Below are 27,974 nucleotides of genomic sequence, written 5' to 3'. Positions count from 1 at the left end.
TGGCACCTTCTCTAGACCTTTAATAGGCTGTTCCAGTATTCATCAGACCGGCTGCTTCCAGGCGACGTGTTATATAGTAGGAACAGAGAATTACATGCCTCATGACCGTGTTGACCTCCTTTATGTGAAATGAGTCCCTTGGTCCGAGATGACGTTTTTGTGGGATCCCACGCTGATAAATCAGGCACGCTTTAATCCCTCAGAGAGCAATATAAACAGAGGCACTGCAAACAGGAACACAAAATCAAACCCAGTGAGGATAAAGGCCAAACAGGTGAACTGAATAGGGATGTGATGGAGACCACTGCCCTGCGTCTTTTAGATCTTTGAGGGTGGCACTAATTCTACAATTCCACCTGGATAGCTTTTGACTTTCTATCTTAGCTGAGGGCTGGGGAGTTTCAGGAGCTTCCATTTGGCTCTTCTTACCATAAAAACTCTTACTCCGCAGGTAGGGGCACCAATGTGAGGGTTCCGCCAATGTCTAAGTATATGCATCCCAATAATGCACACAGGGGTTAAAGAAATTCTGCAAGAGGAGTCCATGGATCTATTAGATTTACAGTGAAGTGAGCATAGGCAGGACCCCATTTATCACCTGGCCTTCAGACACTGCCAGTCTAACTGGGGAACTTTGATGGTATTACAGGTCTCCTAGCATCAGTGATAGCTCAGACCCTGTCTCCAATAGCCCTCAAAAGGTCTGGGTATTCCTCTCTCTTTGGTGAATGGCCACGGGTCCCTTTGGGAAAGGAGTAGAGAATATTTATTGCACACACTTGTGGTGGTAATGCAGACTCTTCCTCAAGAGGACCCGGTCTTTCCACCAGTTGATGGACTTTGCTCTGAGAACTAGCTCAGACGTGGAAAGTGGATGAGGAATCATGATTTTCTATTGCAGTGGCTGGTATCAGCCATTAGAAAACCAGTTTATTTTTCCTGCTTATACAAGTCTTGGAATACCCAAGTTGGCTGCCTATCTATCTAGTCCCTGGGAACACTATAGTGTGTTATCCATCGCCCAAGCTCCCTGGGTGCCAGGGCATCCCGATGGCCACTTTGGTCCTGCTTCTCACTACCTTGCCTCTGATGGTTGATGCCTCCACTAGACCTCTGCTAGTCCCGAATCTTCTCATGCCCTTTGACACAACGGAACTCAGTTCTACAGCTGCATCTCCCACCATCACCCCTGAGCTGCTCGGCGATGCTGGAGCCTCCCTCGCTAGTGTATTCCTCGTTGGTTTCATGGTGGATAACCCTATCAGCGCCCCCAGCCAGGGCACACAGATTTAGGTGGTAGGTTTCCTGGTTTCACACAATAAATACATTCTACTACACCCACTTCTCTGAGCCTTCTGACCCCTTCCTCAGTGCTCTGCCAAGGTTCTGATATCTTCAAGGAGTCATCCCAGCAGCAGATTAGGACTGGCTCCAGGAGTCCTTGCCAGAGCATTAAATCCTGAGCCGTGGGAGAGTGTCCTCATGTCAATGAATATCCAATTTCTAGTCTATATTCCACCCCACCCCGAGTCTAACCCCTCAAATTCCACTCCCATACAGAGTTCCCAGTTCCTACTGTCATATATTAGCCAGGTCCTCCTGCAACTCTTTCAGAGAATAAGTTGTTTCCTCCCATCGCAGGGACTATGCTTCTTCACTTGAGCTAGGCTGAGACCTGCCTCTGGTTATTGATCTGCATGGGACAGATCTTGGGGTTGGACAAGCATCATCTTGCAAGGCAGTCACCTCAGGAGAGGTTTCTGCATGGTCTCCAGGCAAGGAGAAGCTGATGGAGTGGAGTGCTCTAACTGCAGGGAGGGGGCTGCTGTGGCCAGCCAGGACGGTTCCGGGGAACCCAGGAGTTCACTGTTCTCAGGTGCATCACCAAATGTCCCATTCTCAGGGCCCCATTCCTTCTCTATCGGGGACCTGACTTGAGCCCAGGAGACGTGTGGAGATTGCACATTCCATCTCCTTTTCAGTGCTGCCTCCCTTGTCATTAACTCTTGGGTCCAGGTTTCAGTACTGTCTGCCTTCTAACCGGACCTCACGCAATCCGCTAAGCGAGAGTCTCAGTAACTGAGATGCTTCGGTACTTCAGAGTTTATCACACCCGACTAACCACCTGCAATTGAGTCCCTCTTACCCTCTGAGTGGTGAGGATGTTCTAGAATCCCGTGAGGGGGATGGGCTTTCTAGGACCACCTCTAGCATCAAATGTCATACTTGGAGGGGCTGGCCCCGTGGCCGAGTGGTTAAGTTCGCGCGCTCTGCTGTAGGTGGCCCAGTGTTTCGTTGGTTCGAATCCTGGGTGCGGACATGGCACTGCTCATCAAGCCACGCTGAGGCAGCGTCCCACATGCCACAACTAGAAGAACCCATAATGAAGAATACACAACTATGTACCGGGGGGGCTTTGGGGAGAAAAAGGAAAAAATAAAATCTTAAAAAAAAAAAAAAAAAAAAAAAATGTCATACTTGGAGTTTCCCTAAAAGTAGAACCTGAGACAAGATCTTGGGCACAGGTAGTTTACTTGGGAGATGGTCCCAGGAAATCAGAGTAAGCAGGGCTGGACAGTTAGAAGAAGAAGGAAGGAGAAAAACCAATAAAGGTACATGGTTGAGTTGGCTACACTGTGGGCAACCGGGTCTCAGTCCTGCCGGGACCCTCCAAAGAACCATTAGGAATGCACCTTAGCATGGTTTCTCTAGGACGGAGGGTGGGCACATCTGTTCACTGACTCCTGGCCCCCGTGGGTACCCCCAAGGGCTTAAACTACCCTACCTCTCAGCCTGTGCACAGGCTCCATGGTTTCCACAGCTTTGCAGAAAGCCCAGCATTAGAAAAACAAGAAGGCAACGCAGCCCATGGTTGAGGTGGGACAATGATGGAATGCCTGGAAGTGTCCATGACAGCTACACTGAAATCAGCTGGGCCGAAAGGGTTTGATGTTATATCAAAGAGAAAGTGTGGGCAACAAAGAATGTTCCTGACAGCAGGAAGAGCATCTGCAAAAGCCCATAGGTGAGAGGGAAGATGGTTAGAGCACAAAGGGTCTGGGGAAAAGGAGGCAGGATCTGGTCATAAAGAATCTCATAGACCATGTTCAGATTTTGAATTTTGCCCTGAGAGAATTTGACAGCCACTGAAGAGTTTCAAGCAGGGGAGTGAAATGATGAAGAATTTGTCACAGCTTTGTACTAGAAGCCACTAATTGTCCCCCAAGGCCACCAGTCACCTTCTTCCTCAGTGCCTGGTCAATGGGCATGTGACTCCAGCCCAAATCTCTCTTGCACCCAGGTGTAGCTATATGACTCAATTTTGGCCAATGAGAAGTGAGTGGAATTGGTGGGTGCACTATCTAGGAAGTGTCTTTAAAGGGAGTTTCCTCTTTCCTGCTAGCTGGACTGTAGGTGTAATAGCTGGAGCTGAAGCAGCCCTCTTGGTCCATGAGATGGCAAGGTAAAAAGGGCAAAGTATTTTTTTTAAAAAAAAGGTGTTTCAGTACTTGACAATGCCATAGAGCAGAGCCAACATGCTAGCCCTAAGCTGCTCACTTAGACTTTTCTATGTAATTCTGAGTCTCTGTTACTCACACTCTAACCTAATTCTAACTGATACAAGGCTCTAGAGTGAATGCAAACACATAAGTTAGGAAGCTATTGCAACAATTCAAGCAAAGGGTAATGGCAGCTTGGACCAGGATGGGAATAGAGGAAGCAGAGAGAAGTGGATGGATTGGAGGAATATTTTGGAGGTTAAATCTATGGCTTGGTGTCTGTGGAGATGTATGTGGGGTGAGAGAAAGAGCAATCCAGGTGATGCCCACATTCCAGGCACGAGGAAAGGAGTAGCGGTGGGACCTAGATTGGGAATGGAGATTGCATGAGCAGATTCTCTGATTCTTTGTTCCTCCTAAGCAGGGATGGAGATACCCGGTACCAGGTCCCCAAAGGCACCTGCTCCCATGAAGGAGACCTTGAACTTCCAAAACCAGCTCAAGACTCACCTTCTCAGGAAAACTTCTGGAATTATTCCTGCATCCCCACCCCAACATCATCCAATTTGTTCTTTGCTCTTGACATCCCCAACATCCATTTTCACAGGAAACTCAGAAAATTTCATTGGCACCCACTCTACGCTCAAGCAATGGAGAGATGGCTTGGCTGGGAGCAGGGTTAACTCTGGCACTGGGTTAGACACTGGGGATAGAAATAAAAATGAAATTGTCTCCACTCCCAGGTAGCTCACAGCAATGAAGATAGATTAGTAAAGAAACGTTGTCAGTTCGCAGGGAATCTATCCAGTGACAGAGTGTTCTGGGTGCATTATTTCCCCCAAAGAAAGTGCTTCCCCCTGCTTGAAGGGTTAGAGCAGTCATCACAGACAAGGGGGCATGTGGACCAGGTTTTGAAGATAAGGTGAGGACAGACATTTCTAGCAAGGGTACTCACTTATACAAAGATATTTCACAGTGAATCAGTGTCATAATTTCAGAGAATTGTTAGCAGTTGAGTATTCTTGGAGCACAAAGTTCTCACAGGTTTTTGGAGGAAAGAGGGACTGGAAACTCAAAACGCAATTGGGGCCCATGTCAGAGGGAGCACGGTGAACCACACTAAGGGGTCTGGACTGTAGCTATGGGCAACAGAGGGGTGGGGATGAAGAATTTTAGGCAGGATTTTACTGTCATATACAGCAAAGCAGGCATGGTAATTACACCAATTGCTCACATTTATGGAGTACTTCCTATGCGCCAAGACTGGCATGAAGCATTTTACGTAGATAACCTCATGGACTCTCCACCCAGTAAGACGAGTGTTACTAGCATCCCCACTTTTATAGATGAGGAAACTGACATCCAGGCAGATGGTGGAATTAGCCCAAGGTCACACAGCTAATAAGTGGCAGCGCCAGGATTCTAACTAAAGGTCAGCTTCCAGAGCCCACGCCCTTAAGCAAGATCTCGTGCTAACATCTCCTCTCGTTGCTTGTGCAATGAGATGCATTACTTTGCAGCTGTGCTTTAAGATGCTCCACGAATGGAGATGGGGAGGTGGGAGAGGCAGGGCGTTTGGACAAAAGGAGTTTTCAATAAATATCTCTGACCGAGGAAGAAATTGAGGCATAAACATGGAATTCTAGGTGACTAAAACTAAAATGCACTTTAGAGAAACTCCAGTCTAATTATCTCACATTCCCAGGGAAGAAACCGAGGCTCAGAGAAGGCGGTCACACAGACGGTTGGTGGCAGGATCCGACTCTGATATTTTTCTTACACTATCGGGGAAAATTAGCAGGGCCCTCGTAGATTGTCCTTATCACTCTACATTGAGCTGTCTTTCTGGAGACACTCACTCCCTGGAAGTAAAAGAACAACTTTGTTCTTTTTCTTTTTAAACAGCAGAGGTCCCAGAAACAAAGCCAGAGTCGACCCTGGGAAACTTGATGCGCGCACCACGAAGTCGGAGCCAGCAGGGAGTCGGTTGAAGGAAAAGCACAGCTTTCCCCAAAGCCATCATTACGGGGAGGACTTTGACCGCAAAAGAAGAAAAAACAGGTCAAACAAAGAGCTCCAGCCCAAGCCCCGAGATCCCGGTCTGGGAGCAAGTGAGCCCGCCCCATGCAGAACCGTTTACCTGTATGGTCAAGGTCAAAGCCAAGCGGACAGATGCTCAAGCTTACCACATGGCAAACTGAGTCAGAACTCTGCCCCCAACCAAGACACCTCTGCATCACACATGCACACACACACACACACACACACACACATATCTAGTACTCTTAGCATTTGCTGTGTGACCTTGGGCTTCTTGTTTACCCTTTCTGAGTCTGAGTTTGCTGATCTGGGGGGAAAAAATGAAGAGTCTTTCAAGTTCTAGGACCTTATTAAATGTGAAGGATCTGTCTCTTCACTGCCCCTCCCAACAAACATCTATTGCTCCCTGCCTTTGCTCCAGCACCCCCGTTCTTCCCCCCAACTCTCCTCCAGCTAAGACAGTCTCTTCCCTAGCCTTCTCCCTCTCTCCTATTTTATTTATACTAATCCCTTGCTGGGAACTCTGCTTCACTCCTCACATCTTTGTAACTCCTAGAGAATGAAGAAGAGAAAGAAAAGAGAGAGAGGAATAAGTGGAAGAGGAGAAAGGATTACTAGAAAACGTAGATCCAGCCCAACCATCAAGGACATAGAAAAACTCTGCCAAATTCCATCCTGTTGGTTGGGATCTAGAAACCCACTGCCCAGTGGGCCGGCCAGTGTCGGGGTCACCTAGCGAAAGGTGAAGTTCAGGCCAGCTCTCATTCATCCCAGATGCCCCCCTGCCAGGCGCCACTGACCCTCCTTCCAGATTCATCCATCAGCCCCAGAGGGCACTAACACTCCCTGTGCCTAGTGCTCACTCAGTGATGCAGCTGAACAGAACGCCCAGATAATGGCTGGATGAACCAGTGAGCAACAAACACACAAAGCTGCCATCCCTGGTATTTTTCCCTAATTGGATTAAGAGCAAAATTCAATTTCCCTTCTTCTCCTCCTAATGCATGCTGCAGATCAGCGCTCCCAGTGATTACACCCAGCACCTGCTCTGCAGGAGCACAGGGACGCCAGCAGGCAGCACCTGGGGGCTTAGCACCCCACTTTAGCCAGGCGTCCCCGGCCCCCGTGCCCACCCCCTTCTGGGCCCTGCATCCAGGACATGCACTCAGGAGCCAGAAGAATGAAGGCTCAGTCTCCAGGGGACAGAAGAGAGGCATCAAGCATCTCTTTTGTGGACCATTTACTTCCTCTGACCTGCCCTCAGGTCCCTGGGCTCCTGGAGGGGAAGATGTTGTGCTGGGACGTACAGACTCAAGTAGCTCTTGGCTATTGGGGTGGAGGATTCCATCAGCATCCCCTATATATTAACAACTTTCTCTCCCCTGATTCCCAGCCAGAATTCCCCATAGCCACCAGTACACAGTGGTGACAGAGTTGGATCTAACTCCTTCCCCATCTGATTAGGAGCTCCTTACGGGGAAGAACTGTGGCTCCCCAATAAATGTGAGCTCCCATAGGACAGCGGCCAAGACTCCTCTTGTCTTCAGATTGGAGCTTCTGGGAGTGGAGCCCTTCTATCCCCTTCCAGACTGGGGCGCCCCCAGGACCGGGCTCTACCTCCCCCATCAGACTGGCAGTTGTGTTGGGGATAGGTCTGTTCTCCCTCACAGACCAGAGGCTCCCCGAAGACACCGTCTACTGGATCTAGTTAAACAGATATTTACGTTATCCCCACTGGGTGCCAGATACTTTCCGGAACAAATATTGAGATCCGGTCCTGGTGTGAGGAGTTGCCAGTCTGAAGGAGGAGGAGGGGCATCCCATCCAAAAGGCCAGCAGCTGAGATTGGGCCCACTTTCCTGATGCTAACGACCGTCAGAAGGCAGTGCTGAGGTCGGCAGTCAGCGGCTGGCCCCTCTCTGCACAGGCTTCGGAGCAGCTGCCACTGAGTGGGAGCCCCAGCTCCATCGTGTCTGGACTGTGCGGCTCGGCCAGTTCCACGACCTCAGTTCCTTAAACTATAAAATGGAAACAACAAAGGCTACCCCATAGGGTTCTGTGAGGCTCCTGTGATGCGACAGGTGAAGCTGGAGTGGGTGCCGACATCAGGTTAGGGGGAGACAGAGCCTGGGCTTGTAGCATGTGCCCATTTCCTTGATTTCAACACTCCCATCACGGCCCATTTCCAGCCACCAAGCGGACCTCACTGAGAACAGAACTTGGAAGAGATGTGCCAAAGTGGCTTTCAGGAGCTGGTAGGGGTCCCAGCACATCACCATTTAGAACATACAGATAGTTCTCAACTTAACCATGGTTTGACTTATGATTTTTCAAATTTACAACAGTGTGAAAGTGATGTGCATTCCATAGAAACTAGAAACCATGCTTCGAACTTCCAACTTTGAATTTTGATCTTTTCCAGGGCAAAGGATACACAGTAGGATGGCTCTCTCATGATGCCGGGCAGTGACAGTGACCGCAGCTCCCAATCAGCCACGTGAACACAAGGGTGAACAACCATTACACTGACAACCATTCTGGACCCAGACAACCACGCTGTGCCTCACTTTCAGTACAGTATTCAACAAGCTGCAGGAGATAATCAACACTTTATTGTAAAGTAGGCTTTGTGTTAGATGGTTTGGCCAAACTGGAGGCTGATGTAAGTGTTCTGAGCACATTCAAGGCAGGGGAGCCTAAGCTATGATGTCTGGTAGGTTAGGTGGATCAAATGCATTTTCAACTTACAATGTTTTCAACTTAGGATGGGTTTATCAGGGTGTAACCTCATTATCAGTCGAGGAAGATCTGTACTAGATGCCCAGGAAAAGGTGAGCTCTCATTACTACCTGGTCAGGCTACACCCAGCCCATTTTATTTATTTATTTATTTTTGCTGAGAAAGATTAGCCCTGAGCTAACACTTGTTGCCAATCTTCCTCATTCTTTTTTTTTTTTTCTTGAGGAAGATTAGCCCTGAGTTAACATCTATGTCAATCTTCCTCTACTCTATATATGAGTCGCTGCCACAACATGGCTGATGAGTGGCACAGGTCCGTACCCAGGATCTGAACCCACGAACCCAGGCAACCAAAGCAGAACGCACCAAACTTAACCACTATGCCACAGGGCCCATTCCCTTTTTTTTTTTTGTCCGAGTGTCACACTTAAGAGAGGTATGGACAAGCCGGAGAATGAGTGGAGGAGGGTGACCTAAGGATAGCATGGCAGGGACTGGCTAGTTCACCAAACCATTTCCCATTTCCTCTTGGACACAGAACCAGACTGTATTTCGCAGCCTCCCCTGCGGTTATGGGCAGCCATGTGACTGAGTTCCGGCCAATGGAGTGTGGGCAACAATGACATGCATCACTTCCCGGCAGGACCCACCCACTGGCTAAAAGGAGAGGACTCAAAGTTCCTCCAGGAGGGCAGAGCCCAAGATGGAAGGAAACTGGGATGTGGAATTACTGCACGGGAGGCCGCCTGCTGAATACTTGCGCTGGACAGCTAGTTACATGAGTCAGAAGTCAGCTTCTGCTACGTGAGTGAAGGCGCTCAGATTTGGGCGTGATATGCAACAGCAGTTAGCCTACCCCTACTGCCACGACACACTCACATCCCCATCACGTGAGGGACGGCTGACAAACTTTCCCCTGAGAAGAGCAAGTCCAGTGGAGAACGTTATACATTATCCCCAAATACTTTACACACTGTCAGGGGACAGAGTTGTCCCGCGTGACCCCAGAGACAGCTGTAGGACCAATGGGAGGAAAGTTACAGGACACAGATCACAGCTCAACCGTAGGAGGTAGTGAGCTCCTATCCCTGGGGGTGGGCAAACAGGTGGGAATGCTATGGAAGCTACTCCAGCATCAGCCAGAGGCTTGACATCAGCTTCATATTTTAGAGCTATTTTCAAGACCTTAAAATCTGTGATTTTAGGATCCATCATCCCCCTCTAAGATGCTGCCTCCCCCATCAGGATTTCCCCAAATCTGGGCTTGATTCTCGAGTGAGAGCCCTCAGGGCACAAATCCTAATTCTCCTTCAGATGCCACCCCAGCTGCTCCAGCCCCAGCACCCATCAAGGGCCCCATGTTCAAATGTGGGGACGAGACAGCTTTTGGGGAAGAGCTGCTGACTAGGGAAAGGTGGATTTGAGCCCCTAAAATCGACATTCCTGAGCGGGACAGGTGGGGAAGGAACAGACAAGTCTGAGGGGGCAGTGAAGGCAGGACTAGCAGGCCGATGAGCAATTTGAGCTGGAGGAGAGAAGGGCTGGCTGCTTCCAAGCGTCCAGCAAAGGCAGTATTCCTCATTTCTCTCAGCTTTGTCCAAGGAGGAAGGCTCAGGGAGACTTCAACAGCGTGTTCTCGCGAGACAAGCTCTGGTTCGGCTCCCCAGAGGCTTTTTGACATGAGGGTCTGGACTATGGGCTCTATCCGCATGTGCATGCGCACAGCACACACGTAGTGCACGGTTCCCTTTCCACCTCTGCTTTGGCCTCCGGAGAGAGGCCTGCTGTGTCCTCAAATATTGCCCAGGGCCACACTCCCAAAGCACCGTGAGGTTTCTAGGAAGTCTGGAGGCCGGGGCCGGGGGCGCGGCAGGGAAACAGCAGAGAAAAAGGCTCCGGGGCGTTTTCCCGCAGAGCCCCTAGGACGCATTACATCCTCAGGTGTCCCCTGCTGCTCCTGCAGGCCGAACCTCCACCGGGCCTCCCGTCACCGCGTGTACCGCATCAGGGCCAAATTCAATTAGAGTAATTAACTTTGGGTCACACTTTTAATTTGGTGCCGGAAATAAGAGAGCTAGTGGAGGTTAAGGCTCCGACTCCAGAGACCAGCCTGGAAGCTGCACAGGGACGCCCCGGCTCAGCACGGGAGGGAACGACGGGTGGAGGACAGAGGCTGAGGCGGGTGGCCGCAGGATGGAATCTGCACGCACATGCGTGTGTGTTTATGCATGCACGCATGGTTGGGGACCTGGGTGCACTTACTGCATAAGGAAACATGCGTGTGTGTCGCGGAGGCTAACGTGTACTCGTGTGCGCATGGACATGTGCCTGAAGGTTTGCACGCACGAGTGTCTCTTTGCATGTGTGTGAGCACATGTGTGCGAGCACGTGTGCATGGGTGTGCACACGTTGCTTTAAGTCATGGACGGGCAAAACTGCCTGACTTTAATGGAGTCCTAGCAGCTCTGACTTGGAAGGGAGCTTCAGAAATGTCTTCAAATCCACCAGCTGCTTGAGGCTCTTCCTCTACCACATTTTTCCCAAGAGACTACACAACACCAGCTTACACTCCCCCATGGACGGGGCACTCACCACCGCTGAAGGCGGCCTGTGGAGCTCTGACTGTTGGGAAGCACTTGCTTCCTTCAGCATTTACCCTGAGTCCCAGATCTGCCTCCAGGACCGCACAGATTAAGGTGGATCCCTCTCCCCTACAGCATCCCCTGAGGATGTAATTCCGAGTAATCTCTTCTCTAGGCTTCTGGTCCTCACCCAGCGTCTCCCTCCCAGAAATGCACGGCTTATTTTTCTGATTAAAAAAAATAAAAAGTGCCATGCCATTATTTAAAGAAAGAGAGAGAGAGAGACTGCCCTAGATCCTCCTACTTCACGTGACATAACATTGGCACGTGGCGCCAAGCCCTTGATCACCAGAGATGAGGGACGCAGGCTAGGATGGCACTAATGCCCGAAGGCCTGAGGGGTCCTCTGCTCCAGCTGTGCTCAGACTTCCTTCACATGCATCAGAAGCACTGGCTGGCATTTGCTAAAATACAGATTCCCAGGCCCTTGCCCAGGAGTTTGGCACTGAAGATCTACAGAGGGTTCCGGTCCTCCGCATTTTTAACAAGCAGCCAGGCGGCTCTGATGCAGGTGCCCATGAACCACCGTTCGAGAATATTGACATCACCCAACCACCTCATTTTACAGTTAAGGAGACTGAGGCTGAGAGAGAGGGAGAGATGCTCAGAGTGAGTTAGAACCTAAGCCAAAACTGGGGCCCTGTCTTCTAGCCCCTGGTGCTTATTCCTGCCACCAACCAGGGGGAATAAACAGAGAGCGTCCCTCCCAGCCTGTTTCCCCCAAGGGAGCCCATCCCCCCCACCACCACCACCACTAAGCAGGGATGTCCAGGTCCAGGAGAGAAGCATCCTTCTTCACATCTGACAGCTCCATCTGTCCTCACACTCCTCCCTGGCCAGGGGACGGTCAGAACGAGGCGGAGACCCACAGCCTCACGTCTGCTAAATGAAGTGTTCCCAGACCCAGAGAAGCTGGGATTCACGGAGGCCATGGCTGCATTGGCGGGAAATTTCCATCAGGAAGGGAGAGACAGATGGGGGTCAAAACCTCACTGAGGATGCCCAGGCAGGGAAATGAGCCAGGCAAGGGGAGGCCAGCCTGGAGTTTCCCAGCATGAGACGACATTAGACATGCAGAGCCTGGTGGCAGCCAGAGGCCTTACCTCCCACAGAATCCAGAGTCACCTTCCAGAGGGTCTGGCCACATCCATCTGCCACACTGACCTGCCAAGGTCCACCCAGGAGCCTGAGGTTCTCCGGTCAAACCTAATCCTACAAACACAGGGACCAGTGAGGACAAGTGAGGCCCTAGGTCACCCAGCCTTTCAGGGCAAGTCCAGTCTCCTAGCTCCTGGCTTGTGTCCTTTCTCCCATGCCACTCCCGCAGCTTGCTACAAGAAGCCAGCACCAAATGAATTACTCAGATGTCTCGATGATGGAGAAACACAAATAACAGGGATAACATTGGACCAGATCTTCTCCCGACAAAGGGAAAACAAAACCAAAATGCCTGAGACCAGGCCATAAAAAACTATCTTCACCAACGTGGACCTTTCCTCGTCACCTACAACCATTGTCTCCTGCCCTGGTCCCCAACATCCTCCCTCCCTAGGATTAAGTGAGAGCATGCAGGGGGCACCCCTGACTGCCTCCAAGTTACTCATGGTCACCATCACCCGCTGCCTCCGCCAGCGACAGCCCCACCAGACCCCGGGAACACTTAAGCCATCCCTCTGGACGACGTGTCTGCCAGTCCCACAGGGAGCTGTGGGCCCCAGTGGAAGTGCAGAGCGAAAGGAGGGGAGGGAAAAGCCCGTCCCCTGCCACAGCAGCAGAGAGGCGGCCACGGACAGACCCCAGGCTGGGCGGGTCCTTCCGTTCCTCCAGCTGCAGGGAAGGGTATGAGCGAGGAGGGCAAAGAGGTGCTGGGCCCTACATGTGGGAAGGGGCTGTGGCTTGATGGGAGGGGGTCCAACTGGGAGATGGGTGCTGGTGTTTCCGCCCAGGTTCAGGCCCCACTGTGTGTGTGGGAACAGACGTCTCACTTCTCAGGGGCCCATCCATTTCCCTCGATTTCTCCCCCGACCCGCTTGTGAATGCGGGAGAGGAGGAAGAGAAGATAACAAAAGGGATGAAGGAAATCTCCCTGTCTCACAGTCAGGGGGACAGCGTCCAGGCACTGCCCGCAGCTCACTGCGCACCTGACCCCGGCAGGTCCACGTGTCCTTGGGCCGGTCCTCCGCGTAGCTGTGGAAGCAGCCCATCCTGACCCTCCCATGCCCCTGATGCCCAGCGTCCTACTTGTCCCTCCCTGGGCATCTCTGTCTCCTCCCCTCCCGTCTTCGCCCCGAGATGAGCTCTGAAGGAAAATTCCTGAGTGCTGGATAAGGCCCGTGGTCGGGAGGCCGACCTCATCCAGGGGTGGGCAAGAAACTAACCTGGTATCTGAGACTCGAAGGGTGAGTGGGGTTTGCCAGGAAAGAGGATTGGAGAGGAGCGTTCCAGGTAGAGGAAACAGCTTGCGCGAGTCTGACTCACCCGCTCGAGGACTCAGCCAGCCTCCCCTGAAGAGGGATGGAGGGAACCAAGACGCTCCAGAGCAGCCCGCGGGCCTGGGGCTCTCAGATGCGGGATGAGGGAGGGTACCCAGGCGAGGCAGCGGCCCGGAGGCGCTAGACGGGGCTTTCCCAGAGGGCCGCGGCTATTTGGACACCAAGCTCCCGCCTGTCTGCGTAGGCTCAGCCAAGCTCCTTAACCACTGTGCGCCTCGGGGGCCTTGTCTAGAAAAAGGGAAGAATATCTCATAAGCTGGTGTGATGACTTAAATTAAATCGTACAGGTATGAACCGTGCTCAGCACCTAACATCTACTTAAAATTGCTCTTCTCCGCCTCCCTCCTGTGTCTAACTCAGAAGCTTACGTGGCAAGTTCAGCCCTTTTTTCCATCTGGGGTGCACAGCGTGGAAGTGAAGGTGGCCTGTCCCCGTGACCCCCACGTCTTGTACTAAGTACGACTCGCTTGGAGAGCAGGAACCGTGCCTCTCCATCCTCTGCCCTCTCGGAACCTCGCTGATGTCGGAAAATTGGTCTCCCTGTGGCAGCGCTTGCCCTCTTCACAGCAGGCTCAGTCCAGCAGTCAGAGCCATCCCGTTACAATCGGAGTTAGGCCGGGACCGCCCCCAATGGCTCCATCTCACTCAAAGTAAAAGCCAAAGTCGTGACAGTGGCCTTCATGGCCCTACCCACTCTGCTCCTCCTCATTGTCTCTCTGCGCTCGTCGCCTGCCACTCACTCTCCTTTGCGTCTTTTCTGCTCCAGCCACACTGGCCTCCTTGCTATTCCTCACCCCTGTCGGGCCTGCTCCGGCCTCAGGGCCGTTCCACGTGCTCAGATATTCACATGCCCCTCTGCTCTTTCAGATCTTTACTCAGCCATCATCTGCTAGGTGAGGCCTTCCCGGCTCTCATCTATGTACTGTACCCCCAACAGCCCCTATCTCCCCTCCATGCTTTACTTTTTCCCCTCATAACATATGTCATCATCAATAATGCTATCTTTAAAATTCTGTTTGTTTTCGTCACCCCCTCTAAAATGTAAATTCCTTAACAGCAGGGGTTTTTTTAAATCTATTTTTTATTGATTTTGCTCAGTGCCATATTCCTCACTACCTACAACAGTTGCCCGGCATGTACTGAACACTTGAAAAATGAGCAAGAGAGAGGGGAGACGGAAGGGAGGAGGGAAGAAGGAAAGTTTCTTCTCGAAGTCCCTGGTTGCCCTCTGAGACGCTGGACATCTCACCTTGGGACGAAGGCAGGTGTCAGATGGTGGCTGGGATTCTAGGCAGACAAGAAGCATGTGGTTCCTTCTGAGCCCTCAACGCTCAAGCTGACCTGCCGTGGGAGTTCTGACTTGCTAAAGGGAGGAGGGGAGTTTCCGACCGCAGGCGGCCCCCAGTGAGAGGCAGGAATGAATTACGAGTTTGCTGTAATTCCCAGCGCCCTCCAGCCACCCTGGGGTGGGGGATGTACTGGGCACAGGATCCAGGGCGGCTTCTGAATGTGCTCCTGGCTCCCGGGGCAGACTTCCTGGGAACACGGGAAGGCGTGCTGAGACCACCAGAGCAAGGAGGGCAAGGTCTCCAGGGAGGCTCCCGAGGTGCAAACGCCGCTGACCCTTCCCCACTGGGGGCCTTGAGAACACACCGACCCTCCATTTCCCACCTCTAAATGTTGGTGACAATGGTCCCTGTCCATCCCACTTCACGGGGTTTTGCAAAGCTCAAGTGTGTGTGAAAATGCAAACTTCCACGCAGTTATTTGTCTGATCCCTAGAGTTTTCTCACCCAAACTGATTATTTCATGATTCTGAGAAGGAACACCCCATCACCTGCAGACCAGTTCAAAACTCCAAATTCTGTAAAAAGAAAACTCATGCCTTGGATCCCCTTGCTTGCTTTACGTCTATGTTTGTGTCTTTTTTTAAATCAATTCAATTTCTTTTTCTCTCTGACTCGGCGTGTGCGTGTATCCATCCAAGCTCTCTCTCTTCTCCAGCTCTCTGTCCCAGTGAGGATGTTCCCCGCTGCCTCTGCCTCACTCTGCACATCTCTCTGTGTCCCTCGTCTCACACTTACTTTCCATCTATTTCCTCGTCTCTCTCCACTTCAGTCTCTCTGTTGTTTCTCCATCTGTCTTGCTGTCTGTCTGTCTCTGTATCTGAATGTGTTGCTCTGTGTCCTACCATCTCGCTTGCTCTCTCACTTTCTCTTTCCATCTCTTTCTGAATCTGTCTCTGTCTCTCTCTCCCTCCCTTCCTCCCCACTCCCTAATTGCTTCTTGTCTCTGTGAGGATCTGTGCAACACGCTGAGGGCAGTGGCAGCAGCCAATTTGAAAGGCTGCTGGCAGATCTAAGAACTTAGCACTGCCCCAGGCTTCAGGAAGATGAGCCACCATCCTCCTGAGGCTCCTCCCTCAGGGAGCCTGGGCCTCTTCCTTTCTCCTCCTGGAAAGGAGAGAGGCAGCTCTCCCGACAGCACCCTCGCGCCCCTCTCTGTTCAGGGACCTTTGCATCTCCCAGCTCCCAGGGAGTAAGGTCACAACTGGGCTCCACTTCTAACTAACACAGTGGAGACGACAGTGGACCCAGAGTCAGGGTCCCTGGGTCTCACCCCACTTCGGTGGAAGCCTTGGGCAGATCGTGGCCCCACTCTGAGCCTGTTTTCCCATCTGGAAAATGCCTGCAATACCCTAAGATTCTAAGAACCCTGGGCATCCTGCTGTGGCAGAGTCAAGTGCTCCTGCGTCATACCACATCCTGAAGACCAGCAGGGCTGGGGTCGTGGCTTTAAGAGAGGAGACACTGGCGCTGATGGAAACCCACAGAGAAGATGCCAAGAGAGGGACTCAGTGATGGGGGGTTGGAGGGAAGTGGGCTCCATGAGCAGAGGCAACAGGGAAAGCCTTCTCCCTTCACCCACCCTGTGGCTGGTGCCTGGGGTCCCACCAGGACTGCTTACTTTCCCTTTGCACGTGGCCCGTGCCAATCCCACATCCAGCTGATCAGGTTCGATGCAGGCCATGAGCACATCTGATCCTTTCCAGGCAGCAGCAGCTAAGGGTCAGAGAGAACGTGGGAGAGAGATGGGGTGGAGAACACGGGCACCTGATTCCCAGAGTCAGTGTGGAGAGGAGGAAAGGAGGAAGGCAGGGGGAGAAAATAAACGTTCATTGAGCATCTGCTCTGTGACTTGCTCAGTGCAAAGTGCCAGAATTGAGCCTTGCTCAGAGAGGTTAAATAACTTGGCTGAGGTTGCCCGGCTCATAAATGACCACGCAGGGTTTGGAACGCATGTCTGCCTGGCTCCCATAGCCTGTGCTTTTTCTGCAGCCATAGGAACTTTTAAAGGAGGAAAGGAAGACCCTCAAAAAAGGAACCTTGCAGATACATTTTTTCCTACTGTGCATTTCCCCCACAGTCCTCCTTACCTGTGAAAAAAAAGTTAGGGAGGTGGGTTTGCCTGGTCTGCAAAAGAGAATCTGGGAAGTATTTTGAGCAAGGAGCTCAATTTCTGTTTTCAGGTATTTGAAGGGCTCACATCAGAGAGGCAAAAAGATGTCATCTATTTCCACAAAATCGAGGCAATGGACCCAGACTGCAACAAGAGGGACTTTGAGCAGACTGGAGGAAGGACTTACCCATCAGAAAACTGGTACAGGCTTCAGTTCACCCCTTGGAAATTACATAAGCAAAGGAGGGGCTCCCTCCCCAAAATGCATTGGCAGGGTGCTAACTTGTGCACACACAGAAAAATCCTCTGTGCCAAATGACCTGTTGGCGGCTCCTCCAGCTCTTAGGATCATGGGTGCAGGTAAACACGCCACCATGCTCATTCAGACACACACACACACTTGTGGGGGCTGGAACACATGTGTTTCTCCCTGATGAGGCTCTGCAGCCCAGCCACAGCCAGGCTCACCAGCCCCCACTCTCAGCTCCCTGAGTGGCGGGACGGCCAGGGGAGGGGCCCTCAGGTGGCGTGATGGGCAGCGGTGCCCCGGCAGACAGGCTGGAAGCCAGAGCAGACACTGCTATCTCCTCATCGCTTCAGGCAGCCGCCTCCGAGCCCTCTGCCTTTCGGGAAGCCAAGTCAGGAAATTAACGGGGAGCCGAGATGCCTTCAGACACCTGCTCGGAAATTCAAACCTGGAGCAGGTGGAGGCTGGCTCAGGAGATCAGAGAATGTGATGGGAGGGGCTCCCTGCAGAGGACCGCGGACACATTCAGGGGGTGCGCACCAGCCCTTGTTAATGGGGCCAGTGTCACAGATAACCAACCTGGGCTGCCCCAGGATGGGACCTGGGGGGACACAGCCACCTTGTCCTGGGGAGCATGTGCCGCCCGACAGCAGGAGGCCTCAGAGCAGGGGAGCCCCGGCAGCAATGTGGTGATTCGTTCTGCAGCTGCCACCACCTAAAATCCCCTTGGCGATGCAGACAGAGGGGACAGAAACGATGATGAGGCTTCTCCTTGGGAGCAGGAGCTTTAAAGAGCCTGCACGATACTGACGCAAGCGCAGGTCTCAGAGCCAGGCAAACCTGGGTTCAAACTCACACTCGGTCACTTACAAGTTCTGTGACCTGTGTCTCAGTTGCCTCGTCAATGAAATGGGCTTAACAATAGCAGGTGCGTTAGTCAAGGCAGGCCAACTGTTCTCGCAGATAATCCGCCAAATCTCCGTGGTTTAAAGACATGTTTCTTACTTCCAGTCTAACACCCTGGGGGCAAGGAGGCTGTGCTCCGCACAGTCATTCGAGGCCCAGGCTCATCTTTCTAGACCATCCCCGGGCCCAGGGACCCTCCAGACCAGGGAGTCTCAGTCAGTTCTACTGACATCTGGGCTGGATAATCCTCAGTGTGGGGGCTGTCTTGTGCATTCTGAGATGTTCAGCAACATCCCTGGCCTCTACCCACTAGACCCCAGTAGCATTCCCCCAACTTGTGACAACGAAAAATGTCTCTAGGTGTTGTCAAGTCTCCCCAGCGGGAGGGAGAGCAAAATCGCCCTGGTTGGGAACCACTGCTTTAGACCCTCTACAGTTAACCAACCGAGGAGGAAGGAGGGAACATGCAGAGCCTCATGCAGGAGATCTGAGAGGCCAGCCTGGAGGTGGCAGCGTGCATTACATTGCTCACATTCCCTTGGCCAGATCGAGTCACGTGGCCCCACTGCAGGGCAGGCTGGGAAGTGTAGTCCACTGTGTGTGCAGGAGGAAAAGGAGTCAAGGTCTGTGGAGCACATCGTCTTGCCTCTGCCACACCACCTCTTGGGGCCGTTGGGATGATCTGATGAGCTGAGGATTTTATGTAACCAACACAGCAGGCATATGGTGGGCCCTTGACAAATACTCACGACTGATATTCTTGGAGGGTTTGCACAAGCTCCACACGATGCTCTGCACTTAGAATGCATTATCTCATTGGATCCGTACTTGCTGGTGAGGAAACTGAGGCACAAGGAGGTAAGCAACTCCTGCAAGGTCACAGAGTTGGTGGCTCTGGGATGCTGGCTCCAGCACCCACATCTGGACCCCTCTGCTGTCCTCTCTGCTAAATGTTAGTCTCCTGCCCCAAACCCCCTCATGTTGTCTCACGGTGACATGGGCACTCGACAAATCCTAGACTCACACAACACCTTCTCTGCACAAAGAAGGACACCGGGGCTCCCGAGAAGTGACCGCCCAGGGCCGCTCAGCTAGAAAGGAGCAGAGCCAGAACCAGAACCCAGGTCCATGGCCGCAGACGCAGCCCTCTCTCTGGGGAGGAGGCCACTTCTGGCCTCCTGCTGTGGTTTAGAGGCACTGGCAGCAACTTCTGCTCTTGGCCGTCCCACCTCTGCCTGGGATAGACTGAGCTCTGGGTCTCCCGCTCACTGGCTGGGTGGCCCTAAGCAATCTCTTGTGTGACGGTTAATGTTTTGTGTCAGCTTGACGGGGCCACCGGGCGCCCAGATATTTGGTTAGACGTCGTTCTGGATGTGTTGTGAGTGTGTTTCTGGACGAGATCGAGTCGATCAGCAGACTGAGTAAAGCAGAGCGCCCTCCCCAGCATGGGTGGGCCTCGTCCACTGTGTTGGAGGCTTGAGTAGAACAAAAAGGCGGAGTCGGGAGAATGCGCTCCCTCTGCCTGCCTGTTGAGCTGGCACATCCCTCTGGAACTTACACCATCAACTCTCCTGGGTCTTCAGTTTGCCACCTGCTGATTTTGGACTGCTCAGCCTCTGTGATGGTGTGAGCCAATTCCTTACAATAGGAGACGGATATAGATATGGATACAGACATCGTTCCTCATTTGTTTCCGTCTGCGGTTCCCCCGAACCCCGTAAGCAACCCCCCAGGGAGTCCTGCGCAGTGTCCTGACGACACAGCCAGGAAGAGGCACAGGGAGGGCTCAAACCCAGCCCTGTCTAGAGCCGGCCTCAGGGCTTCCTCCCAGGGCTGTCCCATCCCAACATTCTAGAATCCTGACATTCTGTGGCCCCCAGCCCCCCTAGCCAAGATCACCAACACGTGGTCCTCAGCCTGGGGAAAGGCTCTGAGGATGGAGACCCCTCTGTTCCCAAACTTTGGGCATCTGGAGGGAAAAGATATTGCCCTTGTTCTCAAGGAGGGTATTCTCAACTCCTCTTCTCCTCACCTCCACAGCCAACAGGACCCCAAGTGGCGTGGCCCACGTCAATGTGGAAGGATTCGGAGGTGAGCTGAAGCCATCCTCCAGCGAGACAGCGGGATCAGGCCCAGCCCTGAGGGACTGAGTGCCAGCCACGTGCCCCAGCCCTGCTCAGGAACAAGGTGGATGTTTATGACCACCCACCCGCACACAGCCTGACGCTCCTGCCACAGGGCTGCGCCTCCCCTGGACCGCTCTCTCTCCTCCCACCTCCGGTCATCCCTCATCCAGCTGAGGTGGCAGCTTAAATGGCTCTGCATCCAGCTCCCGCCCTTCCTCCTTACCGCTGCCCACTTAGGTCAGGCCCTCTTCATCTTCTCCTGTAATGCCTCCCCACTCCTCCAACCCCGCCTCCACAATGCTGCCAGAATGATCTTTCTGGGGGCCAGCCCCGTGGCTGAGTGGTTAAGTTCATGTGCTCCGCTTTGGTGGCCCAGGGTTTCACTGGTTTGGATCCTGGGCGTGGACATGGCACTGCTCATCAGGCCATGCTGAGGCAGCGTCCCACATGCCACAACTAGAAGGACCCATAAGTAAAAATATACAACTATGTACCCGGGGGCTTTGGGGAGAAGAAGATAAAGAAAAAGATTGGCAACAGATCTTAGCTCAGGTGCTGCTCTTTAAAAAAAAAGAGAAGAGAGGGGCTGGCCCCGTGGCCGAGTGGTTAAGTTCTCGCGCTCCGCTGCAGGCGGCCCAGTGTTTCGTTAGTTCGAATCCTGGGCGCGGACATGGCACTGCTCATCAGACCACGCTGAGGCAGCATCCCACATGCCACAACTAGAAGAACCCACAACGAAGAATACACAACTATGTACCGGGGGGCTTTGGGGAGAAAAAGGAAAAAATAAAATCTTTAAAAAAAATTAAAAAAAAAAAAAAGAGAAGAGAAAAAATATTTACAAGCCACTTATCTGACAAAGGGTTAATCTCCATAATATACAAAGAACTCACACTGCTTAACAACAAAAAAACAAACAACCCGATCAAAAAATGGGCAGAGGACATGAACAGACATTTCTCAAAAGAAGATATGAATATGGCCAATAGACACATGAAAAATGTTCATCATCGCTAATCATCAGGGAAATGCAAATCATAACTACACTAAGATATCACCTTACACCCGTTAGATTGGCAAAAACATCCAAAACCAAGAACGACAAATGTTGGTGAGGTTGTGGAGAAAAAGGAACCCTCATACACTGTTGGTGGGAATGCAAACTGGTACAGCCACTATGGAAAACAGTATGGAGATTTCTCAAAAAGTTAAAAATAGAAATACCCTATGACCCAGCCATCCCGTTACTGGGTATCTATCCTAAGAACCTGAAATCAGAAATCTCAAGAGTCCGTTGCACCCCTATGTTCATCGCAGCATTATTTACAATAGCCAAGACGTGGAACCAACCTAAATGCCCAGAAACTGATGATTGGATAAAGAAGATGTGGTATATATACACAATGGAATACTACTCAGCCATAAAAAAAGACAAAATTGGCCCATTCACAGCAACGTGGATGGACCTCGAGGGTATTATGTTAAGCGAAATAAGCCAGTCAGAGAAAGACGAACTCTATATGACTCCACTCATAGGTGGAAGTTAGTATATTGATAAGGAGATCTGATCGGTGGTTACCAGGGAAAAGGGGGGGTGGGGGGAGGGCACAAAGGGGGAAGTGGTGTACCCACAACATGACTAACAAAAATGTACAACTGAAATCTCACAAGGTTGTAATCTATCATAACATTAATGAAAAAAAAAAAAAAGAGAAGAGAGAGAATGATCTTTCTGACAAACAGGGCCGTGTCGCTCCCCTGCGTGAACTCCTCCATGTCTCCCTGATACCCTTGGGACAGAATCTGGGCTTCTCGGCTGGGCCCACAGGCACTGCTTTGGCTCCCGTTACCCTGCCACCCCTCGAACATAACCTCGGCTGTGCCCTTCTTGCCTTCAATGCTACAACAACACCAAATGATGGTTTCCCTGAACACATCATTGCTTCAAGCCTTCTTTGACTTTGCCTAAGCTGTTTCCTCTACCTGAACTGTGTTCCTAGGTGGTGCATAGCAAACTCCTATTCATCCTTCAAAACCCTGCTCTGATATCCCTTCACTCTGGAGCCTTTCCTAACCACCTCCTCCCCCAACAACACTAATTACAATAACACTTAACATGTATTGGGTGCTTATGGGCATTGTCCGAGACTGACTGCATGTCTCATATTTAATTATCCAATGCTATGAGTAGAGTGACAGTTTAAAAACTCTCCCCTCCCCTTCAACCTAGGTGGGTTTGTGATGGCCTCAGCCAATAGAGGGCAGCAGTAGTGAGGCATGTGCCTTCCCAGGCTAGGTGATAAAGACCCTGTGGCTTCTGCCATGGTCTCCCCATCTCTGGGCACTTCCCCTCAGGATGCTCCCTTGCAGAACCCACCATGCTACGAGAAGTCCAAGCCCCGCACACCGGCCGCCAGTGGCTCTGGTCTACAGTGCCAGCTGAGGCCAGCCTTAGAGTCATATGTGAGGGAGATGCCTCCAGACCATTGCAGCCCTGGCCACGATCATCACCCCTGGACATTCAAGTCTTCCAGCTGAGGCCCCAGCCGTTGTGGAGCAGGAACAGGGCATCCCCACTGCTCCCTGGCCAGATTCCTACCCTCAGAACCCGTCAACACGCAACAAAATGGGGGTTGTTCTATGCCACTGAGTCTGGGGAGTTTGTCACACAGCAATAATAGTCACAGCTCTGTTATAGTCCACCCCATTTTACAGACGAGAAAACTGAGGCAAGGAGAGGTGAGGTAACCCACATGAGGTCCTGAAGCTAGGAGGGAGCCCAGCCAAGATGAAAACTCAGGCGACCCCATGCCCGAGTCAGCCCCTTATCTGCGTTTCTGAAGCCAATATCACAGCATGGTGTAATTGACCACCTGGCGTCTGTCTCCACCTTCGGACCAGCTTCCTGAGGGCACGGATTCGCCTCGCTCCCGTCTCTGTTCCCAGCACTAGCTCAGCCCCTGGCACAGAGCCGATGCTGAGGACAGGTTTGCAGAACTGACCTGAAGGCCACGGAGAAGCCCCTGCAGGGAGCTGGTTGGGACCACCCGAGCTGAGCCTTGTCTGTGCCGTGGTCTCCCCACAGAGCTCCTCCCGCGCTGCCCTCCTGACCCCGCTGCCCTCGCCCCCCCGCAAGCCTCTGACTCATTATCTGTGTAAATTGATGATTTTCTGCCCAGTCGGCTCCCCGTGCCCCAGAGGCCCAGCTGACAGCTTCATTAAAAACGGTTGTGGTCGGTGCCTCTCAGTCCAGCAGGGCCCGTGGGCATGTCATCGCTGACCCCACGCCCCCTGGCCCCCTCCCCAGCCCAGCCACCAACAATGCATGGGACAGCCCAGCTTAGAGTCAAGTGTTTGAATCTCCACCAGTTACAACCATGGACCCCTCCTCTCCTGGGCGTGGCGGCAGGGGGCAACCTCTTAAGTCTGAGGCCCCCATAGGGATGGATCCACGTCTCTAGATTCCCCAGAGGGAAGAAGGAGACTGGGCCCAGGAGTCCACGGAGATAGCTGAGTGCAGACCCTGGCTCCGTGCTGGGGTGACGTCGGCCTCGGAGAAGTCATCCCCCTTCTGGGTCTTCTGCCTCCCAGCTCCAAGAGGAAAATCTCAGAAAGATGCCTCAGGAATAGAACTTGTCGGGGCTGCACAAGCCTCGGGGGGCTGCTTTTTTCTAGAAGGGGACTTCCCCCTGGGATCCGTTGTCCCCTGATCTCCCACTGCATGGCCGTAGCAGGACACTCAACTCCACCTTCCTCACAGGCTCAAACGAGAGCACGGACACCCTTCAGCTGAGAAATGAGACAGGCACACAGCCAGGGCCAGTTCAGCTGACAAAAAGGATGAAATAATGATAATAAAATAGCTAACACTTCTTGCCATTTTTCTATATCCCACGTCTCTTCTATGTGTTTCACCTGCATGAATGTATTTCTTCACCCCTACAACTCTAGTAGGTAGGTACTGTTGTCATTCCCATTTTGCAGATGAGGAAACTGAGGCACAGAGGGGTCAAACAACTTGGCGAGGTCTCACAGCTGGCATGTGGAGCAGGCAGGAGCCAAAGCCAAGCAGACCGGGTCCATCCCGACCACTCTGGCCCTCACACCAACGAAGTGCTTAGCACAGCCTGTGGCGCACACAGTAGGTGGCCAAGGAGCCTCGGCCCCTTCCCATAGAGGAAAGAGAGGGGCTAGGACACAGGGACCCCGGGGGCCACAGGGAGGGCCCTCCACCCCTCCTCTAGAGCAGTGGGGGTCAGACCCGCCCAGCTGAGCCCCGCCACCCACCTGCTGTGAGGAAGAGGAAGGTGAGGAGGCCATCTCCAGCTTGCCCTGTCCTTTTGTCCTTCCACCTGCATGAGAAAGCGATCCAAGAGTTATTTACTGCAGAGATTTCATCGAGATGTTCTCACCCTTACTGTACATCCTTTAAAGGTGAAATAAAAATATCCAAAGGGGGAAAAAAAACCTTTTTATTCGGCGTCATAAAAACCATTGGCAGACCTTCCCCTGGAAGGGGAACAAACAGCATAAAATTCCGCAGTGACATTGTTCCGGGAGAACCCTTGCAGACAGCCTGAGTCCGGAGGGTGCACCTGGAGGTGGGGCTGCTAACAGGGGTCTCAGCTTTGAGTGCCACCGGGTGGGGCCGTCGCTACATCCCCAGAGCCTGCAGCCGGGTTAGCAGAGTGGGAGCTTAATAAATGCTTGTTAAAGTTGACTATGAATAAAAGAATAAGCAGAGGAGCGAGCACTCCCAGATCTTGCCCTCTGGGAGGGCGGGCAGGGGACCGGAGGATCATGGTGTCCAGCCCATTAAGGACCACCTCCACAAATCACCAGATAGCTCACACTCCCTCCACCTCCACCCACTTGAGCTTCTGTTCTTCCATCCAAAGGGGTTTTAACCCAGGCTCCTGCCTTCTTTTGCCTGTGCAGTGTCAATTTCTCTTGCCCCACTTCCTGCCTTCACCTCTAAGGGGTCCCCTCCTCCTCTCACTGGGGTTGCTGCTCCTCCAGGTTCTCTGCACGGGGTGTCGTAGGTGCCTGTGTCTTTGTTTCCCCCTAGAGAAACTGTATTCCTCACATCAGGAGTCCTGTTAGGAAATGCTCAATGAGTGTGTCTCAGATGAATGAATGAATGGATGGGTGGATGGATGGATGGATGGATGGATGGATGAATGACATTTGCCTGATCCTTGACCCTTTACAACGTCCCCATATATCTCTCCAAGAACTCTTGCAACCTCCCTCCCATGTGGTATCCAGCTTCGACATCATAAACCTCATTTTACAAATAAGAAAATGGAGACTCAGAAAGCAAAAGAGTTGCCTAAGATAAAACGAGTCTGGGTGTCCTTGAATTCAGGTCTACGTCCTTTGCTCTCCACTGTACCTAGTTGAAATTCACAAACTGTCACTCTTTCCCAGTGCACAAATGCCTGCACACACACAAATGCATGCACGCGCACATACATGTTTTCACACTGATGGATACACACATACACATATGCCCACCCGTGGGTGCATGTACACATATCCATGTGGGTGTATGCTCACGCACATGGATGCACGCATGCACATACACGGATGCATGCAAATACATGCACATATGCACACACACACACACCCCCATGCCAACCAGCAGAAATGATAGGCCTGAAAAGAAAACCAGGAGTTGAGCAGAGAGGGCAGAAGTCCCGAAGGGCCCCCTCAATGCCTTCCATCACCACCAGGCTCTGCCTTTGATTTTCACCTTTTAATTTTCACATCATCAGCTACTACATCAAAGCAATTTTACTGCAGGTGCCCTGGACCCAGGCTGTTTCAGGCAGCTCTGATTCCAAATTCCTCTTCCCACTGGGCCCGCGTCGCCAATGGCATTTCACTTCTCATTAAATTCCACGTGGGGAGCACGGGACGCAAGGGCGACAGCAGTGAAACCACCCCTCAGCTCCGTTTCCAAGTCTCTTTCACTTCTGTCTAAATGCTGCTCGAGGAGTTATGCTCAGATTTCTGGTTAAATGTAGCAGAGAAAACCGCCTTCCCGGCCTGGTCCCCCCAGGCTCTCGTGCCGATAAAGTGAGAGGAGGGATGTGGACGGGCTCTGGAAACTCTAAAGTGCTGTGCACACGTGAGGAACCACTCTTTACCTCGCTTCCTCCCAACATGGCACAAAAATGACGAAGGGGTTTGAAGCCATAAACAAGACAGGAGCAGAGGAGAGGAAGAAGGCAACAGCAACGAAATGTCCCCGCTGAGAAGCGGAGCAGGGATAACTGGCTGGGGGGCCAGAGAAGGCCGAAATCGAAGTTGGCAGCTGCAGAAGCCAGGACCCGGCGGGTTCCGGGTGCAAAAGCCCAGAAAGTCTCAAGTGCAGGGGAGAGCAGCTGCTTCTCAGAGCGGGGCTTCAAGTCAGGCTGCGAAGAGAGGCACCCACGGAAAGTCTGCATCTGAAGCATCAGCCCCCCCAGATACTACCCGCTTCCCCGGCGTGAGAGAAGAGCCGTGGATCTGGAGGGCGTCAGACTCCAGAACCCAAGGCCTCACCGAGGGCAAGATGCTGGCACAAAACAGAGGTCTACACGCCTCCTAGTCCCGCTCACTTTCCTGAACTCTGGCAGCCCAGCTGCCACCACCCAGGCTGCAGCTCAGACGGTCCCTCCCTGATGGAACAGGTCCGCTCAAGAACACACCGAGATTGTGTCCCCCAGACGGCCCCCGCCCTGTTCACCCTCCACCCTCTAGCCACGCACCAGGCCCCCAGACACGGGGCCTCCGGGCAGCCAGGGCATCCAATACACAAGACGGAGACCTCCCCCAAAAAACTGAGAGAAAGGGGCTCAGATCAAACAGAAGCAATGCAGGAAAGAGCAGGATATCCCAAAACTCTACAATTATCCTTGGAGAAATAAGAGAAGATGCTGCATCATGAAAAAAGAACAGTCTCCTATTAAAAGAACGAAAAAGAACATTCAGGAAATAAATAAAGAGAATCATTGGAATTAAAAAGAGAGAGACGCAATTCCACTGGAGGGTTGGTGGATAACATTGAAGAAATCTCTTAGAAAGCAGAACCAAAAGAATAAGAATGAAAAATAGAAGAAAAGTGATTTTAAAATTTCAGAAAATCAGTCCAGGAGGTATAACGTGTAACTAATAGGGGATCCAGAAAGAGAGAAATTGGAAGTGAGACACTTATCTCAGAAGCAAACGTCTTCACACTGAAGGATCTGAGTTTCCAGATTAATGGGCCCCCTGAGACCAAGGCACTCCATGGGGAAATTTCAGAACACTAAGGATGAAGAAAAGGTGTTATAGCCACCAGAGAGAAAAGAAAAGAATGTGGTGACATACAAAAGATCAAGAAGCTGCATGGCATCAAACTCCCCAGAAACAGTCTCAGAAATTTTGTCCCCTGCGCTCCACCAAAACCAGGGCATAAACCAAGAAAGAAGGAAGGTGTGGCATCCAGGAAATGTGACATCCCGACAGGGGAGAAGCCAAGGGGATTTCCGGGTGGCGGTGAAGGAGCCCCAGGATTGCAGCTGCATCCACCAGGGCGGGAGGAGAAGGATGGAGGGCTCCCCGGGGGAAGTCTCCAAGGGAAAAATGAAACCAAGAGACCACAGGCTCCCCCGAGAGCGGATGTCCACATGTGATACGGCGTGTGGGGCCTCCAGGCTCCGAAGAAGGACTCTTCTTCTCACACACTTCCTTTAGACTCTGAGATGCCAAATTTCCTCACCTAGCACCCCTTAACCAAAGGCAGTGGCTCAGCCTCCATCACAGCCGGTTGCTATGGAAACGATTGTCTGTATAAG

General features: G+C 52.2%; 1 long non-coding RNA gene across 2 annotated transcripts; it reads right to left on the bottom strand.

Annotated features, from left to right (window-relative positions):
• LOC111775691 (uncharacterized) lies at positions 1–27,967 on the bottom strand. Of its 2 annotated transcripts, XR_011423323.1 has the most exons (5): positions 27,899–27,952; positions 24,439–24,503; positions 16,381–16,475; positions 13,400–13,641; positions 1–224 (listed from the first exon to the last, which is right to left on the bottom strand). It is a non-coding gene; the product is annotated as an uncharacterized lncRNA (long non-coding RNA). The 2 variants fall into 2 exon arrangements; XR_002811615.2 differs by lacking the exons at positions 1–224; positions 13,400–13,641 and adding an exon at positions 14,477–14,700 and having other exon boundaries at positions 27,899–27,967.
• Between the last annotated feature and the right edge of the window lie 7 nt (positions 27,968–27,974).

This window comes from Equus caballus, chromosome 11 (genome assembly GCF_041296265.1).
Source record: "Equus caballus isolate H_3958 breed thoroughbred chromosome 11, TB-T2T, whole genome shotgun sequence".
NCBI classification, from domain to species: Eukaryota; Metazoa; Chordata; class Mammalia; order Perissodactyla; family Equidae; genus Equus; species Equus caballus.
The sequence above is the reverse complement of the archived record's forward strand: the minus strand, read 5'-3'. Positions and strand labels throughout refer to the sequence as shown.